This window comes from Pristiophorus japonicus, chromosome 18, assembly GCF_044704955.1.
Source record: "Pristiophorus japonicus isolate sPriJap1 chromosome 18, sPriJap1.hap1, whole genome shotgun sequence".
NCBI classification, from domain to species: domain Eukaryota; kingdom Metazoa; phylum Chordata; class Chondrichthyes; family Pristiophoridae; genus Pristiophorus; species Pristiophorus japonicus.
In genome coordinates this window covers 94291174-94310233 of record NC_091994.1, presented here as the reverse complement: position 1 = coordinate 94310233, position 19060 = coordinate 94291174, and the positions used below count along the sequence as shown (strand labels likewise).

Sequence of the window (19060 nt, the reverse complement as noted above, 5' to 3'; positions counted from 1 at the left end):
AGTATAGGCCCAACTTATACAACCTACCTTCATAAGTCAACCCTCTCATCTCTGGAATCAACCTAGTGAACTTCTCTGAACAGCCGCCAATGCAAGTATATCCTTCCTTAAATACGGAGACCAAAATTGTACGCAGCACTCCAGGTGTGGCCTCACCAATACCCTTGCAATAAAGGCCAACATTCCATTTGCCTTCCTGATTACTTGCTGTACCTGCATACTAACTTTTTTGTGTTTCATGCACAAGGAGTTGGGGTGGTGCAGAGCAGCCGCTGCTGTCAGTCATCAGCGTAGCGCTGGTGATGTCATCACGGGGCCACGTCATCACGGCTCTCCCCTTCACTTAAAGGGAGAGCCTGCACGGCTTCTAAAGTTCGGTCCACTGGGCCACCAAGGAGGGTTTCGGCCAGGCCAGTGGCCTGGCACCCAAGAGGGGGTTGGCAGCCCGGCCAAACCCGGGGGCTTAATTGTCGGCCCGACATGACAATCGTCCGACAAAAAAAAACATGGCGGCAGTGGCAGTGCGTCCTTCCCTTTAATGGGAGCCACACCACCATTGCAGAAGGCCACAGCCTTGGAGCACTGTTGGGAAAAAGCAGATTTTGGCACCATCCGGCAGGAGGAAGATTTTCACGGCAGAATTTCGCTGTCGGGGGGGGGGGGGGGACATTGGCGGTGCGCACTGTGATGATGCACTTAGAATGGCTCAGCGGCAGCAGCAGAGTGGTGGGGGGGTGGGGGGGAGCGGGTCACCGCCGGGACACTGCAGGAGCAGAATTTTGACAATGGTGGCCATTACGCGAAAAGTCAACGGCCATTGCGCTCCGCAGAGTGGCTGTCGATTTCTGGTGTTAAGAGGCCTTAAAGAAAGGGGCAATTTCAGCTCCTCTGTAAGCAATACTCCCTGCTCTTAGTGTCATGTGATCCATTAATGGCCACATGAGCCACTATTGCAGGCAAAATGGGGCCTTGTTTAATGTTATCATCAAAGGAAGGCACCTCCAACAGTGCAGCATTTCCTCAGTGTGGCACTGGAATGCTGGCCTTGGCAATGGGGTGGAGCTTGACACAGGTGAGATTGCCATCAACCAAACCTAGCTGCCACCTTCCCTCCAGTTTATTTTCCTTTGCTCTTCCAGTTGCTGAGATACAGTTCCACTAATGCCAGGTGCCCTTCAGCACCTCACCCGATTGGCAATTTTTAATTTCTGAATCTGAATGGTGAGTGTCAGCAGGCTATTTGTACCGTAGGAGAAAATAACAAATGAGCTCAATCTTATCCACAACCAGCATACACACACATGTACTTCGTGGAGGAGTCTTAGAATAGTAATTTGGCTCAGGAACCCTATTTAATTTTTTCCCTCCATCATCCGAGGAACTGAGACCAAAATATGGTGACTCTAACATCACCCCTAATGAGCACTGCAAACTCAGTAGATAAGGAATCAAACCTTGGAACTTGCGCGTCTGAATAACACATTAGCACATTACAAGATGGATTTCCCACTGAGCCAATTGGTGGGGCTGTACATGTTTGTGTTTCTCAGAAAACTGCACATGTCTTGATACGTTGTAAATGCTTCTTCTTGCAACTGAATATTTCTGTTTAAATGAACACAGAATGAAAACTTTCTGTATCTGTTACATTTCTTCCATTGCTGAATATTTTTTCTGGTGAACTTCTACATTGGGAAACCATTCAGACAGAGGTTGATTGCTTCCATATCTACAGCTTACATCAAACCTGTCAGTGCCACTGCGACATTTCTGAGCAACAGCCACTATTTATAAATACATTAACAAAGGAGTGTCAGCAATAATAGTAAACTGTGACAGTTTAAAAAAATAAAAGATGAAGAAAGCAATTTCTTAACTTTTTTATCCAGAAAGTGGTTCGAATGTGGAATTTGCTACGACATGGAATAGTTTTTTAATTATTCGTTCATGGGATGTGCATGTCCCTGGCAAGGCTAGCATTTATTGCCAATCCCTAATTGCCCTTGTGAAGGTGGTGATGAGCCGCCTTCTTGAACTGCTGTAGTCCGTGTGGTGAAGGTACTCCCACAGTACCATTATGGAGGGAGTTTCAGGACTTTAACCCAGTAACGATGAAGGAATGGCGATATACTTCCAAGTCGGTGTGTGGCTTGGAGGGGAACTTGGAGGTGGTGGTGTTCCCAAGCACCTGCTACCCTTGTCCTTCTAGGTGTAGAGGTCGCGGGTTTGGGAGGTACTGCCGAAGAAGCCTTGGTGAGTTGCTGCAATGAATCTTGTAGATGGTACACACTGTAACCACAGTACGCCGGTGGTGGAGGGAGTGAATGTTTAAGGTGATGTATGCAGTGCCAATCAAGCGGGCTGCTTTGTCGTGGAAGGTGTCGAGTTTCTTGAGTGTTGTTGGAGCTGCATTCATCCAGGCAAATGGCGAGTATTCCATCACACTCCTGACTTGCGCCTTGTAGATGGTGGAAAGGCATTGGGGAGTCAGGAGGTGAGACACTCGCTGCAGAATACCCAGCCTCTGACCTGCTCATGTTGCCACAGTATGTATGTAGCTGGTCCAGTTAAGTTTCTGGTCAATGGTGACCCCCCCAGGATGTTGATGCTGGGGGATTCGGTGATGGTAATGCCGTTAAATGTCATGGGGCGGTGGTTAAACTCTTGCTTGTTGGAGATAGTCATTCCCTGGCACTTGTGTGGTGTGAATGTTACTTGCCTCTTATCAGCCCAAACCTGAATGTCGTTCAGGTCCTGCTGCATGCGAGCATGGACTGCTTCATTATCTGAGGAGTTGCGAAAGGCACTGAACACTGTGCAGTCATCAGTGAACATCCCCACTTCTTACCTTATGATAGAGGGAAGGTCATTGATGAAGCAGCTGAAGATGGTTGGGCTTAGGACACTGCCCTTAGGAACTCCTGCAGCGATGTCCTGGGGCTCTGATGATTGACCTCCAAAAACCACAATCATCTTCTTTTGTGCTAGATATGACTCCAGCCAGTGGAGAGTTTTACCCCTGATTCCCATTGACTTCAGTTTTACTAGGGCAGCTCAATGCCACAACTGGTCAAATGCTGTCTTAATGTCAAGTGCAGTCACTCTCACCTCCCCTCTGGAATTCAGCTCTTTTGTCCATGTTTGGACCAAGGCTGTAATGAGGTCTGGAGCCGAGTGGTCCTGGCGGCACCTAAACTGGGCATCGGTGAGCAGGTTATTGGTGAGCAAGTGCCGCTTGATAGCACTGTTGACGACACCTTCCATCACTTTGCTGATGATTTAGAGTAGACTGACGGGGCGGTAATTGGCCGTATTGGATTTGTCCTGCTTTTTGTGAACAGGACATATGCGGGCAGTTTTCCACATTGTTGGATAGATGCTAGTGTTGTAGCTGTACTGGAATAGCTTGGCTAGAGGTGCGGCTAGCTCTGGAGCACAAGTCTTCAGTACGACATCCGGTATGTTGTCGGGGCCTTTGCTGTATCCTGTGCGCTTAACCGTTTCTTGATTTCACGTGAAGTGAATCGAATTGGCTGAAGACTAGATTCTGTGATGGCGGGGACCTCAGGAGAAGGCTGATATGGATCAACACTTGGCACTTCTGGCTGAAGATGGTTGCAAATGCTTCAGCCTTGTCTCTTGCACTCAGATGCTGGGCTCTGCCATCATTGAGGATGGGAATATTCATGGTGTCTTCTCCTCCTGTTAGTTGTTTAGTGGTCCACCATTATTCATGGCAGTACTGCAGAGCTTTGATCTGATCCATTAATTGTGGGATGGCTTAACCCTGTATAGCATGCTGCTTCTGCTTTTTAGCATGCATGTAGTCCTGTGTTGCAGCTTCCCCAGGTTGGCACCTCATTTTTTGATATGCCTGGTGCTGTTCCTGGCATGCTCTTCTACATTCCACATTAAACCAGGGTTGGTCCCCTGGCTTGATGGTGAGGGATATGCCGGGCCATGAGGTTACAGATTGTGGTGGAATACAATTCTGCTGCTGCTGATGACCCACAGCACCTTATGGATGCCCAGTTTTGAGCTGCTAGATCTCTTCTGAATCTATCCCATTTAGCATCATCATCATCATAGGCAGTCCCTCGGAATCGAGGAAGACTTGCTTCCACTATTAACTTGAGTTCTTAAGTGGCTGTACAGTCCAATACGAGAACCACAGTCCCTGTCACAGGTGGGACAGATAGTTGTTGAGGGAAGGAGTGGGTGGGACTGGTTTGCCGCACGCTCTTTCCACTGCCTGCGCTTGATTTCTGCATGCTCTCAGTGACGACACTCGAGGTGCTCAGCGCCCTCCCGGATGCACTTCCTCCACTTAGGGCAGCCCTGTAGGGGATGAAATCCGCACTGCGACTCCGGGAGGAGCTCCTCGGCCACAGGGAGAAGACAGTTGCGGAAGACTCCAGCAAAGACTTTCCCAGTAGCTGATAGCAGGGAGATTCCTTTGTAGTTGCTGCAGTCGGACTGGTCCCCCTTTTTAAAGATGGTCACGATCACTGCATCTCTGAGGTCTCCCGGCATGCTCTCCTCTCTCCAGATGAGAGAGATGAGGTCATGTATTCGCGTCAACAGTGACTCTCCACCACACTTCACTGCCTCAGCAGAGATTCCATCTGCTCCCGTAGCCTTGTTGTTTTAGCACAATGGTAGTGAGGCGGCCTGGCGTGGTGCCGGCCTGCAAGATGATCAGCAGGCTGGGGCTATCAGAGCGAGTAACGTGCGGCGGCACACCACTGTAGGAGGGTGATGGCTGCGAAGACAGTTCGCTGATTGCAGTGCGGGCAGGCACAGCAGAAGGGTGAAGTAGCGGCAAGAGTTTGTAGAAGGAAGTGACCGGGGCCCAGGAGAGGCGTGAGTCTGCGGCCCAGAAGAGGAGAGGGCCCAGAGCCAGCACGAGCCAGCCCACACTGCTATATGTGTGCGCGCTCGGTCCATGCAGCAGAGCTGGTCTCCAGTCATCTTGGGTAATCCTTGCCACTGGACCAAGACCTAGCTCTGTCAAGCCCGTATGGTGATTAGTGTGCAACGGCCACCACACATTAAAAAAATCCAAGCACAGGCATCTTCCACCCTCCAAGATGTAGTTCGGGATCTGGAATATTAGGTCCTTCATTGAAACATCCTTTTTGGCGTGGAAACAATTCATCCTCGCTTTGAGGGACTGCCTATGATGATGATGATGATGATGAGTGACACACAACACAAGAGGGTGTCCTCAGTGTGAAGATGGGACTTCGCCTCCACAATGACTGTGTGGTGGTCACTGCTACCAATGCTGTCATGGACAGATGCATCTGCAACAGGTAGATTGGTGAGGACGAGGTCAAATATGGTTCGCTCACCACCTGTCGCAGGCCCAGTCTGGCAGCTATGTCCTTCAGGACTCGGCCAGCTCAGTCAGTAGTGGGGCTACTGAGCCACTCTTGGTAATGGACTTTGAAGTCCGCCCCCCTCCCCCCCCACCCCACCCCCAAGAGCACAATCTGTGCCCTTGCTACTCTCAGTGCTTCTTCCAAATGATGTTCAACATGGAGCAGTACTGGTTCATCAGCTGAGGGAGGGTGGTAGGTGGTAATCAGCAGGAGGTTTCCTTGACCATGCTTGACCCGAGGTCATGAGACTTCATGGAGTCCGGAGTCAATGTTGAGCACTCCCAAAGCCATTCCCTCCCGACTGTGTACCACTGTGTCGCCACTCCTGGTGGGTCTGTCCTGTCGGTGGGACAGGACATACCCAGGGATGGTGATGGAGGAGTTAGCGACATTGGCTGAAAGGTATGAATCTGTGAGTATGACTATGTCAGGTGTTGCTTGACTAGTCTGTGGGACAGCTCTCCCAATTTTGGCACAAGTCCCCAGGTTTTGGTGAGGAGGACTTTACAAGGTTGACTGGGCTGGGTGTGCCATTGTCGTGTCCGTAGCTGGTGCTGAGGTCGATGCCAGGTGGTCTGTCCAGTTTTATTCTTCTTATTGTTTCTTGTAGCTTTTTTTTTTTAACAACTGAGTGGCTTGTGAGGTCATTTCAAAGGGCAGTTAAGAGTCAACCACATTGTGTGGGTCTGGAGTCACATATAGGCTAGACCGGGTAAGGATGGCAGATTTCCTTCCCTGAAGGACATTAGTGAACCAGACGGGGTTTTACGACAATCTGATAGTTTAATTTAAGGGGAAACAAGATAAACACATGAAGGAGAAAGGAATAAAAGGATTTGCTGATAGGTTTAGATGAAGAAGGGTGGGAGGATGTTCGGTGGAACATAAACACACAAGTCAAAATGATTGGCCTCCCTGGTCAAGCAGACACAAGCATAACCGGCAACGATGCTGGGAAATTAAACCACAGATTTGTAAAGATTCATTCTTGGGATGTGAGCAGTACTGATAAGGCCAGCCATTCTTCTTGAATCACGAGTGTTTTGATACAACTGAGTAGATTGCTGGGGTAGTTGAGAGTCAACTATGTTGGTATGGGACTGTAGTCACATATAAGCCAGACCGGGTAAGAATGGCAGGTTTTTTTCCCTAAAGGACATAGCGAACCTGTAGTGTTTTTATTGCAATCTGACAGCTTCATGGTCACTTTTACTGATACCAGTTTTTTATTGCCTGAGCTGAATTCAAAGTCTCAAATGACTACAGTAGGTTTTTGACTCACTTTCTTTGGATTATTAGGCCAGGCCTCTGGATTACTAATCCAGTAACATAACCATTACACTACCATACCACAATGTCATGATTTTTGTCTCAGTTGCATCCAAATAACCCACACACTTGAGTATTGTTTTTAAAAAATTGCTAAACTTGTAAAATATATACAGAACTTAGTGCAATCAATTGAAACCAGTAGCTATAAATTTGCAATCGTTCAACGATGGGAAGTAGTTTTACTGTGAGGCACATTTGAAACTGTCCTAGCAAATAACTGAAAAAGTGCTCTGATGCTTTTGGAACTATACCCCAGCAAGGAGTTAACACCTTCTGGTGAGGAAGGGAGTGAAAAATTGGTGGAGAATTTTTTTTTAGGAATACACAACAAACCAAATGGTAAAAAAGGTGTGTTTATTTTTGGTAGCCAGCACGAGGGGATTGTACTTCCACAAAGCACTCTGTGAATAAATAACAAACCTGCAGAACTTTTGCCAGTAATGGCATCATACAGAAAACCACTGTACAATTTCATACACACTGCTGCCAAGAATTGCATTTACTAAATGGGGGAGTCTGTACTAGCAACAAACCTCAAGACACATTGTAGGTTTTTTTCTTGTTTCTCTACTGTTGCCAAAATGTTCTGATAAATAGCAGCCAGTACTGTGACAGACTTAAAGATATGCCACAGTTGTATGTGCCTACATGATATTTATTAATTTGGGCTCATGTCCAATGTATTATAACAGAAATAACAAATATTTAATGCGCAGAGAAGGAAGAGCGAAAATGATAAAGAGAAACACTGGGGTAACTTGATAATCTTATCACATTGGATGCTGACCATTTTGTTTCTGAATTAAAGGAAGCCGTTGGATAAATAATTGAGCAGACTTGTTCTGACAGGGAATCTGAATTAGCAGCGTGGCCTTGGGGTGTACACCCTTCATCTGAATTAAAAGCTGTCTTATGTAGCCCAGAATACACCACGTACGTCAGCTCCAATTCTTAAATTGGTGACAAATCCTGCATGACTGCAGGCCTGGTACAGCGATGCACATGCACAGATCGAAGATTGTCCAATTCTCCTTTTACTGAGCTCCCTGTTGATTTAGTGGGTAAAGAAATTGCTCATCGTTCCACTAGGTCCCATATTTAATCCCTGGTCTGCGTTGAGTCAACTGATCTCAGCTGGGGCAGTAGTAAGAGTGCTACAATTAATCTAGACACAAGTCACTGCAGTTGCTGTTCAAACTGTTTGGGGTTACTGTTCATTCAGCAGGGAGAGGGTTAAAGAGAGGCTAATCGAGTCCATTTGAATCGTGCTAATTGAGTCTGGTTTCACTTCCTGTGTGTTCAAGAGATATTACGCTTGTTGGAGTTCACCTGATATTGCCAGTGTTTGGATTATAGCAGTAATATAGCCAACCATACAGGAAGCAGGAGCAGAGCCCCAGCCATTGAGGGATCTGAACTTTGTTAGCACTCACTCTCAGCTGGAAAGGATGCATGGTTGACAGCAGCCAAGGAATCTGGGTAAAATGTAATTATGGAAATATACATCAGTATATACACACACAATTGGATCAGGTTAAAAATGGTTCTATTTGGAAAGAAACTTTTCTGATCTCTAGAATCACTCTGATCCGTAATGGCTGTTCCCACCTTTATTAATGGATCTCAGAAATTATCCTTGTGGATAAGCTGATTCTGAAGCCTGAAGTTTCCACAGGGGTTGTCCTGATCGTTCGCCATAACTTTGGTGCAAAATGGTGGAAAGTCCACAAAAACAGCGTAAATGGTCATATACGTCATTTCTGTAGTATTTCTGTCAAAATTAGAGTGCATCATTGGGAGAACCACTGCAGAAATTCTAACTCTCCATTTTAAATTATTAAGTTTCTCCGGAAAGAGAGAGAGAGAAGACAGAGGGTTAAGTGCTATTATGGTTACCAATTGATAGATTTGTTAAATAGTTATTACCAAATGCACTTTGTTCTATATACATAACCGTGTTTGGAGCGTCGACTGGAAAAAAACCCCGAAAATCCCATTTTCCTATGATTCCATGCGTGTTCAAAATTTTCACCCAGACTTGCATATCAAGAAATTGCAAGCGGCAGTCCATGATTTTCTGCCCATTAATTTGAATGTACTGAAAATCATGGGCAGTGCATCCGTTTCCCAGCCTGTGCAGCCAGCTGGTGACACTCTCTACCAATAGTCAATACCCTGAAAGCTTTTCCTAGAGGTTCTGCCTCACAGAGCAATATGGGCAATGATTCATCATCATTAAGACGGAACAGCTCAAATCTAGAGCAAGGAATAGCTGAAAGAATTGCAAGTTGAAGACCAGTCAGAAGAGCAGTGTTGGCAGGCCAGCTGGTGAAAAGGAGAAGCATATTTCTGATGCTTGAGCACACTCCATACCAAGAAGGACAAGTCAAGTATGAATGTGAAGGCAGTCCTGAGTCTACATGTTAGTAGAGTTACAAATACCTGAAAGAATTCCATGACCACCCTATTTTGCAACAAGAGTAATTGTTGGACCTTGTCCCCAATCTAACAAAAGTTATTGTTATTCGAAAAAGAGTAGGGGAGTTCTCCCCGGTGTCCTGGCCAATATTTATCTCTCAATCAACATTACTAAATAAAACAGATGATCTGGTCATTTATCAAATTGCTGTTTGTGGGAGCTTGCTGTGCGCAAAATTGACAGCTACATTACAGCAGCGACTACACTTCATAGTACTTCATTGGCTGTAAAGTGCTTTGGGACATCCTGAAATCATGAAAGGCGCTATATAAATGCAAGTTCTTTATTTATTAGTATTCATTGACTTCTCCAATTGGGTAGAGATATTCCCTACTTAGCATTCAACAACGAAGGAAACTGCTGAGAATCTTGGGCTGGATTTTAGGCTTTTCTGTTTTTGGGGCGAAAACGGAGGCTGGGCGGGAAAGTTACCGGCCTGGAATAGTATAATTGCGCTTTAGTATGTAAGTTTGGCCATCTGGGCCCTGCGGCAGGGGGTGCAACGCTAAGGGAGGCGTTGTACACCTCTCGTGCCGCAAGGACGTGAAACTCCCGAGCTAAAGAGCCGGGTCATGTGCAGTCTGAGAGAGGCCTGGGGGGGTGGGGGAAAAAAACCAAAAACCCAGCAAAACATTCTTAAAACATTGCCCACACCACCGCAAAACAAAATCGCACAAAAATTAAAAACAAAATCACTCACACTTATTTTTACAGCACATTGCCTTCTTCTGCGCTGCCGGCATGGTTGAAACGTTCTGATTTCCCAGGCGGTCATTGCAGGTGCATTCCCGGGCGGACGGATCGGGCAAGAGTCAAAACTTGTGCTGGGGTCGCAGCCAGGGGCGTTGCACACCCAGCGCAGCTCTTCCTGGCGGTGCTGCTCAGCGCTGCCATAAAACCCGACTGGCGCAGGAGACCTCACCACCGCCTTCCACACCACTCCAGGGCGCAAAGGACTGGGAAATCCAACCCTTGGTGTCGAGAAATTTTTCCTGTTTCAGGACTTGTCTGACAGTCACAGTGCAATCAAAGATTCAGGTACGAATTTGGGGCAATGACACTGTTCCACTCTTTTTATAAACATAAGTGGGGTAGGGTGCTTCTTGTGTCCACTTCCGTTCTCCATGTGGATGATACGAGAGGAAGTGGGACTGTCAGTTCTGCTATTCTGCCCCCAATGCACGGACACCCAGGTGATGTAAGTAGAGCCATTTCCCAACATCAATCAATCACAGAGCAGCAACTGTGAATTGCTATAGATTAATTAGGATGATGCGAGGGATGGGTAACTATAGTAAAGAGGAGAGGTTGAGATACTCAGATTATTTCAAAGGATCAGGGAAAGCTAAGAAAGATTTAATAAAGGTTTTTAAAATCATGAAGAGTATTGTTAGCATGAATAGAAAATGATTATTTCCTTTAGTAATTAAAAATTGTCACTAAGAGAGTGAGAAAAGAAGTTAGGAAAAGTTTCTTTCCCAATAGGGTTGCTGGAGTATGGAATGGAGACCATTGCTTTATTGAAAAAGAACATTAGATAAATATTTGAGGCAGAGGAAGATGCTGAACTATGGGGAAAACATAGGGCAGTGGAATTAGTTTTGGCTACTCATAAAAAACTGGCACAGACATAATGGGCCAAATGGCCTCCCTTCTGTGCTGTAAACTTCTATCGTTCTGTGGTTCTGCAGAGACAGAGGCAAGAGGCAAGTAGTGTTGCAGTTGCTAAGTTGTATCATTGTTGCTGATTATTATTAAATACACTTTGTTCTGTATACATAATTGCATTTCAACTTATGACTGGAAGAAGCTGAAGATGTTTTTATTAAGTTGACGCATGGGTTTTCACTAAACTTATGGGGGCCGAAATTGCCCCTACAGCCAGAAACGCGGCGCACCTACTGTTTCATCTGTTTTTACTGGCGCGGTGGATGCGGAGGCCTCTTGAGCAAAGTTCTGCTCTTTGTTTTTTTTCTAGTGGCCCAGAAGTCGGTCATATGGGTGCAGAAGTGTGGTGGTAAGTGGAAGTTTGCACACTAGAGGGGCGGAAGTTGGGGCGGGCAGCGTGTCCGCCGCTGTCACTCATTAGCGTAGCACTGATGACATCATTGCGCTGGCGCGTCACCACACCTCTCCCTTTCACTTAAAGGGGAGAGCCGCTGCCATTCTTTAAAGTAGGTCCACTGGGCCACCAGGGAGGGTTTCGGCTGGGCCAGCGGCCTGGCACCCAAGAAGCGGTGCCAGGATGCCTGTTGGCGGCCCGGCCAATCCCAGGGGCATAATTGTCGGCCAGACCTGGCAGTAGGCCGACAAAAAATATAAGCTGGTGGCCGCGGCAGTAAGTTCTCCCCTTTAATGGCAGCCGCACCGCCATTTTACAAGCAGTGCACCGACAGAAAAAGCTGTCGGTGGCACCGATCAGCGGGAGGAAGATTTTCTGGGCGGAATTTCGCATTCGGAGAGGGGCACAATGGCGGTGCATGCTCTTATGATGCACTTAGGACAGATCGGCAGCAGCGGAGCGGTAGTAGGGAGCAGGTCACCGCCGGGATACCACAGGAGCGGAATTTTCAAAATGGCGGCTATTCCACTCTACAGTGTGGCCACCGATTTCCGGCGGTAACAGGCCTTAAGGGAGAGGCAATTTCGGCCCCAAAGGGCATTAACACACCGTCACTGTCCCCAGGGGGCTCGGCTTTGCCGACCACTACCATACCAACTAGTGCACCCACTTGCTCCTCCACCTCCATGAGGTCCTGGATGTTAGGCTCCCCTCCTCCGGTGTGCATCTGCTCGCACCTGTTGTGTGCCAGTTTCGACTGCAATATCAAACACAAGGTGTGAGTGAGTGTGCAGCTCATCGAGTGCCACATGTGCCTTCCAAAGTTGAACAGCTACTACTGTATGGATGTGTGCAGATCTCCATTTGAATGTGCATGGCTGCACAGAGTGGCTATGCAAACGGTGGGATTAGGTGACAACTACCTAAGATGAAGGATGAGGCTGAAGTGTTGCGAATGCATATCAAAAGTGAAATGGTAGTGCGAGGAGGGGTCAGGCTGAGTAGGGAACAAGAAGATCAGCAACGATTGGATGGCCAGGGCATGGCTGCTGAACTGAGCGTGAACTTTTATGGTGGCTTCACCAACAAAGACTATGGCCTGGTACACAAAGTGAAGGAGTAGGTACTGAAAAGACTTGATATTGTGAGACAGTGAGGTTCACATTATGACACTGCAACGTTAATAGAAAGGATAGTCACCCTGACGAACCTAGTGAGGTCATTGAACTTCTTGCGACATTGTGTCGCAGTTCTGGCCACCGTGTTCCTGGCTGAAATGTGCTGGGCCACCTCCCTCCATTGCCTTCTAAAGATTCCAGGAATGGGCCCCCTTCCACTGGAATGTTGCAGCATATTCCAGCGCCTCTCCACTGCCTCAACTAATGTCTTGATGGCTGTGGGCGACAAGCAGTGGGCACGCTGGTGAACTTCTTCCTCCTCTATTTTCCTGCTCTGAGCAGACTGATTCGTTGAAACTGTGCCGACGCATATTTATCTTACCGCGCCTTTAAGAATCAGCTGTCCAAGGGATGTGTAGCGGTCTTCGCAACAAGCGCATTCGTTGTGGAAATTTATCGCTGAGATTTTCGGTTCCACCGCCCTGAGAGAATTGTGCAATGATTGATTTAGCATTCCCTTTCCCTCTTGGGGTGCTGAAACCTAATTTCGCAATAGGCAGCGCAAACTTTCCGAGGACGCTACAGGATTAGCGCCTCAAAATGGGAATTTCCAGCCCATAGTGTATATGTAGCCATACTGACCAGAACAGCTCAAATGGATTTAAGTGTTTTCAAAAAGTATATAAAAAAGTGTTGCAAGCTGAGAGACTATTGCATGAACCTGGTAGTCAACCAACACTTAAATACATTGAACTGTTGTGTAAAATATAGTAACAATTAGATTGAGTCATTTTATCATAAAAATTTACAGCACAGATTACAAAAATATACAACAAACCTAACTTCCATACAAATATGTTACTGAGTATTTAGCAAGTACTGAAATGGTTAAGTTGTAGTGCTCAGCTGGATAGAGATTTTTTTCAGTTTGTGCAGTAATGTTTGACAAATTAAAATATTAAAAGAGTGACAAGTTTTTGGAACAATTAAACAGTACAGATAAAAAAAGGGTACATCACAAAATGGGACAAACTATTCGAAGTAACAATGTCACGCTGTCCCTTGGAGTGCTGGCTTGTGGTAAGACCGCAGCAGCTGTGAGCAGAAGCCTTAACGGTTTAACACATTCTACTCCAGGTAGAAGTAGTTTTGTTTTTTTGTCAAGTATTTTTTATTTTCATCTCCCCTACCCTTTCCAAGTTCTCCCCACTTCAGCCTTGAAACATATATGTTAACCATTCGTGTTTGATTTGGACAGTCAGAATTGTGGACTTTTGCCACATTGGAACAAAATCAGTGCTTGCCAGGCCACTCCCTGAAGCACTACTCCCAGGTTTTCACATGCTCTTGTACCTGCTGTGATTGACAGTGCTGTAAACTGTCCTGGGGAATTCTTGAAAGATTGGAGTTTCCAAGCAGGTGGAGGATCTATGTACCACATCTGGTGAGTTGGCTAGGTATGATTAAAACTCTTTTGGGTCAGGCAGAATCTTGGATAAACGCCATATCCAACACAATCAATTCTTTTCTATTAAACACAGAATTACTACACAAAATCATCAAGACCTGTGGTTTCCAGCACTTGCAATGCACATCCAAGTTCTGTTATTGTTGGATTTTGTTTTGAATGAACTCACAATTTACATGAGAAATTTAAATATGCCAAAAGCAAGCAACATTTCAAATTTCCCATGTGACTCAAGTATTTAATCAAAACTTAGAAATATCACAGCATTTGACAGTGTTGGCGCTCAAATTAAAAAAAAAAATCAAATACCTCCAAATTGCACAAAAATTGAAACCCCATATCTGGTGGGCGAAGTAGCGAGCAAATGTTCCACCCGGCTATCCAGGGAATCCCACCCAATATGCCCTTATAAGGCATTAACAGACTTCTCACCAGATGAAGATCACCAATCCCAGAGAGAATCAATTACCTTTGGCTGAAGGCTAAAAATCTTACACTTTGCTTTGGCCCCAGGATAGGCCTCTGAATCCCCTTTTCGGAGCAGCTATGGACCACTCTGACATCTGTCAGCAGATTGGAGTGAGTGCCTCTGAATTCCCTTTGAGGGTGGATGCAGGGGAATAATTAGACCAATTCAGATAATTCAAGGTAGAAGATAGGGAGGATAAGTATGAGAATGAGGGGATTGAGTTAAAATGGAAAGATGTGGAGGAAAGAGATAGAGGAGTGGGAGGAAGGTGATGATGGGGAGAGAGTGGAAGGGCAGGGAAAAGGAGGGAGAGAGGAGGAGGAGAGCTGAGGAAGGGGATATAGAAGGGAGGAGTGGGCAAGGGAAAATGGGAGAGAGAAGGGGCACAAAAGCATGGGAGATGTAGAGGTGAAAGAAGACAACATATTGGGAAACAAAATCTACAAATTTAGATTTTAAAATATCACAACAAAATTAATTTTAAAAATAGCTGACAGATAAAAGCATACCCAGGCAACAAAAAACATAACACACCCAAAATTGTTTGCAAGCCTGCCTCTGCTTCTGGGTGGTCCATACTCATTGCAGTGATGTTAAGATACAGGAAATATTTGACAGATTTACACTAATGTAATTAAGAGGTTGTGATAAGTACTATTTTTAAAAATCACAATGGGGAAAGAGGTAGAGACCAATCACTACATTATATTCTTGACATACCAGCTTCTGGAGCAGTTTTGCTTCCCATTGTGTTCCATCGACATATTTAGGACATTGCTAAAAGATTGTTTCCCCAATTGTCTGCCCTGTTCTGGCCAATATTTATCCCTCAATCAATATAACAAAACAGATTATCTGGTCATTATCACATTGCTGTTTGTGGGAGTTTGCTGTGTGCAAATTGGCTGCCATGTTTCCCAGATTACAACAGTGACTACACTCCAAAAGTACTTAATTGGCTTTAAAGCGCTTTGAGACATCCAGTGGTTGTGAAAAGCGTACATAAATGCAAGTCTTTCTTTTCTTTTTTCTTCTCTGTTATGCTCATAATAAAGTAATGCAACTGAGTACTGTAGACAATGAGTAAGTATGACTTTAGCTCCTTTATCTAAACTCCAGAGTCTGGTACAGCATGAGAAGCCTGCTTATATACAGTGCTCCCAAGGGATGCTGGGATCCCTTGGGACTCCAATAAGTAGGCCCTCCGGTGACAGTATGATACAGGTTGTCTAGGGTTACATACATAACATCACTCCTCCAAAAGTCAATAGTATAATTATTTACAGGGTGAGACGATCTGGGGCTTTGCGCTCCCTTGTCGATCGTCTCGGTACAAAATGCAGGTGAGTTGGTTGGTTCTTCACTGGGCTGCTGGGCAGCTGGCCTTGCCGGGCTGCTGGGAATGGTGAGTTCAGCTTCGTGGTCAACCGTGATGTCAGTTGCCACTTGTGTGTGTGTTGGAGGGTCGAAGTTGGTGGTGCCCTCTTCGGGTTGCTCCTGGCTGTTTGTGAATCACAGTTTGGTTTGGTCCAAATGCTTTCTGCAATTTAGACCATTGGCAAGTTTGACCTGAAACACCCTACTCCGTTCTTTGGCTATGACAGTGCCAACAAGCCATTTGGGATCATGTCCATAGTTGAGTACAAATACAGGGTCATTGACTTCAATATCGCGTGACAAGTTTGCACGATCATGGTACATGCTTTGTTGATGCCGCCTGCCCTCGACGTGATCATGGACATCAGGGTGGATAAGAGAGAGCCTTGTTTTGAGCGCCCTTTTCACGAGCAGCTCGGCTGGGGGAACCCCGGTGAGCGAGTGGGGTCTGGTGCGGTAGCTGAGCAGACTTGGAACAGGCGGGTCTTCAGAGACGTGTAGGTCGCGTATGAACGTTTCCCTGCCTTTCTTAGGCAAAACCACGTGATTACCCCACAAAAGACAGTCCGTCTGCAAGGACATTTTGTCTTTGCGCCACTGGAACGGCTTGATCTCTTCATGCATCTCCGCTGGGACGCTGGATCAGCTCCCGTGGAGGACACAGTTTTTTTTTACCAGGGACAGTAAAGGATCCTGGTTGGTCCAGGTCCTGATCTGGCGGGCAGTAAGGGGTGACTTTTCGTTTTCGAATGCCTCCATCACCAAGAGCAAGTCTGCAGGCTGTGCCAGTTCCACCCCGATGTTGGGCAATGGTAGCCGACTGAGGGCATCAGCACAGTTCTCTGTGCCTGGTCTGTGGCGGATTAGAACATAGAACATAAGAATTAGGAACAGGAGTAGGCCATCTAGCCCCTCGAGCCTGCTCCGCCATTCAACAAGATCATGGCTGATCTGGCCATGGACTCAGCTCCACTTACCCGCCCGCTCCCCATAACCCTTAATTCCCTTATTGGTGAAAAATCTATCTCTCTGTGATTTGAATACATTCAATGAGCTAGCCTCAACTGCTTCCTTGGGCAGAGAATTCCACAGATTCACAACCCTCTGGGAGAAGAAATTCCTTCTCAACTCGGTTTTAAATTGGCTCCCCCGTATTTTGAGGCTGTGCCCCCTAGTTCTAGTCTCCCCGACCAGTGGAAACAACCTCTCTGCCACTACCTTGTCTATCCCTTTCATTATTTTAAATGTTTCTAATAAGATCACCCCTCATCCTTCTGAACTCCAACGAGTAAAGACCCAGTCTATTCAATCTATCATCATAAGGTAACCCCCTCATCTCCGGAATCAGCCTAGTGAATCGTCTCTGTACCCACTCCAAGGCTAGTATATCCTTCCTTAAGTAAGGTGACCAAAACTGCACGCAGTACTCCAGGTGCGGCCTCACCAATACCCTGTACAGTTGCAGCAGGACCTCCCTGCTTTTGTACTCTATCCCTTTCGCAATGAAGGCCAACATTCCATTCGCCTTCCTGATTACCTGCTGCGCCTGCAAACTAACTTTTTGGGATTTGTGCACAAGGACCCCCAGGTCCCTCTGCACCACAGATGTTGTAATTTCTCCCCATTCAAATAATATTCCCTTTTACTGTTTTTTTTCCCAAGGTGGATAACCTCACATTTTCCGACATTGTATTCATTCTGCCAAACCTTAGCCCATTCGCTTAACCTATCTAAATCTCTTTGCAGCCTCTCTGTGTCCTCTACACAACCCACTTTCCCACTAATCTTTGTGTCATCGGCAAATTTTGTTGCACTAACTCTGTCTCCTCTTCCAGGTCATCTATGTATATTGTAAAGAGTTGTGGTCCCAGCACCGATCCCTGTGGCACACCACTAACCACCGATTTCCAACCCGAAAAGGACCCATTTATCCCGACTCTCTGCTTTCTGTTAGCCAACCAATTCTCGATCCATGCTAATACATTTCCTCTGACTCCGCGTACCTTTATCTTCTGCAGTAACCTTTTGTGTGGCACCTTATCGAATGCCTTTTGGAAATCTAAATACACCACATCCATCGGTACACCTCTATCCACCATGCTCGTTATATCTTCAAAGAATTCCGGTAAATTAGTTAAACATGATTTCCCCTTCATGAATCCATGTTGCGTCTGCTTAGTTGTATGCAGACAGCATGAGCGCCCATCTTTGGATGTGGGCAGAGGCATTGGTGTTAATCCCTTTGCTCTCTGAGAATAGCGATATGAGCGGCTTATGGTCAGTTTCTAGCTCAAACTTGAGACCAAACAGATACTGGTGCATTTTTTTCACCCCGTAAACTCATGCCAGAGCTTCTTTTTCAATCATGCTGTAAACCCTTTCGGCCTTGGACAAACTCCTGGACGCATAGGCAACTGGTTGCAATGTTCCCGATTCATTAGCTTGTTGTAACACATACGTGACCCCGTATGACGACGCATCGCAAGCTAGCACTAATCATTTACATGGGTTATACAGAACAAGCAGTTTGTTGGAACATATCAGATTTCTGGCTTTCTCAAAAGCAGCCTCTTGTGATTTCCCCATAACCAGTGTTCTCTCTTGCGTAGTAGCACATGTAGGGATTCTAGCAAGGTGCTTAACCCGGGTAGGAAATTACCAAAATAGTTGAGGAGTCCCAGGAACAACCGCAACTCCATCACGTTCTGTGGTCTCGGCGCGTTCTTGATGGCCTCCGTCTTGGCGTCGGCGGGTCTGATGCCGTCTGCCGCGATTCTTCTCCCTAAGAACTCGACCTCTGACGCCAGGAAACACACTTCAAGCGTTTCAACCTGAGTCCCACGCGATCTAGCCGAGTTAGAACCTCTTCCAGGTTCTGCACGTGTTCGATGGTGTCCCGGCCTGTGACCAGTATGTCGTCCTGGAAAACCACGGTGCGCGGAACCGACTTTAGCAGGCTCTCCATGTTCCTTTGGAAAATTGCCGCGGCCAATCGAATCTCAAACGGGCATCTATTGTAGATGAACAGACCTTTGTGCATGTTGATGCAGGTGAGGCCTTGCGAAGATTCCTCCAGCTCCTGCGTCATGTAGGCCGAGGTCAGGTCCAACTTGGTGAACGTCTTTCCTCCAGCCAGGGTCACAATTAGGTCCTGTAGCGAAAAACAGTTAATTGTTACTTTATAGTCCCCACAAATTCTGACCGTGCCGTCACCTTTGAGAACCAGAACAATCGGACTGGCCTATTCATTGAACTCCACCGACGCGATGATGCCTTCTCGCTGCAGCCTGTCCAGCTCAATTTCCACTTTCTCTCGCATCATATATGGCACCACCCGTGCCTTGTGGTGGATGGGTCGTGTACCAGGAACC

General features: G+C 46.4%; 1 protein-coding gene across 2 annotated transcripts in view; it reads right to left on the bottom strand.

The window, feature by feature from the left end:
* Positions 1 to 19060, bottom strand: part of LOC139228903 (putative oxidoreductase YteT) — a 285946-nt gene that overhangs the window by 124785 nt on the left and 142101 nt on the right. The gene's annotated exons all lie outside the window — the stretch shown is intronic.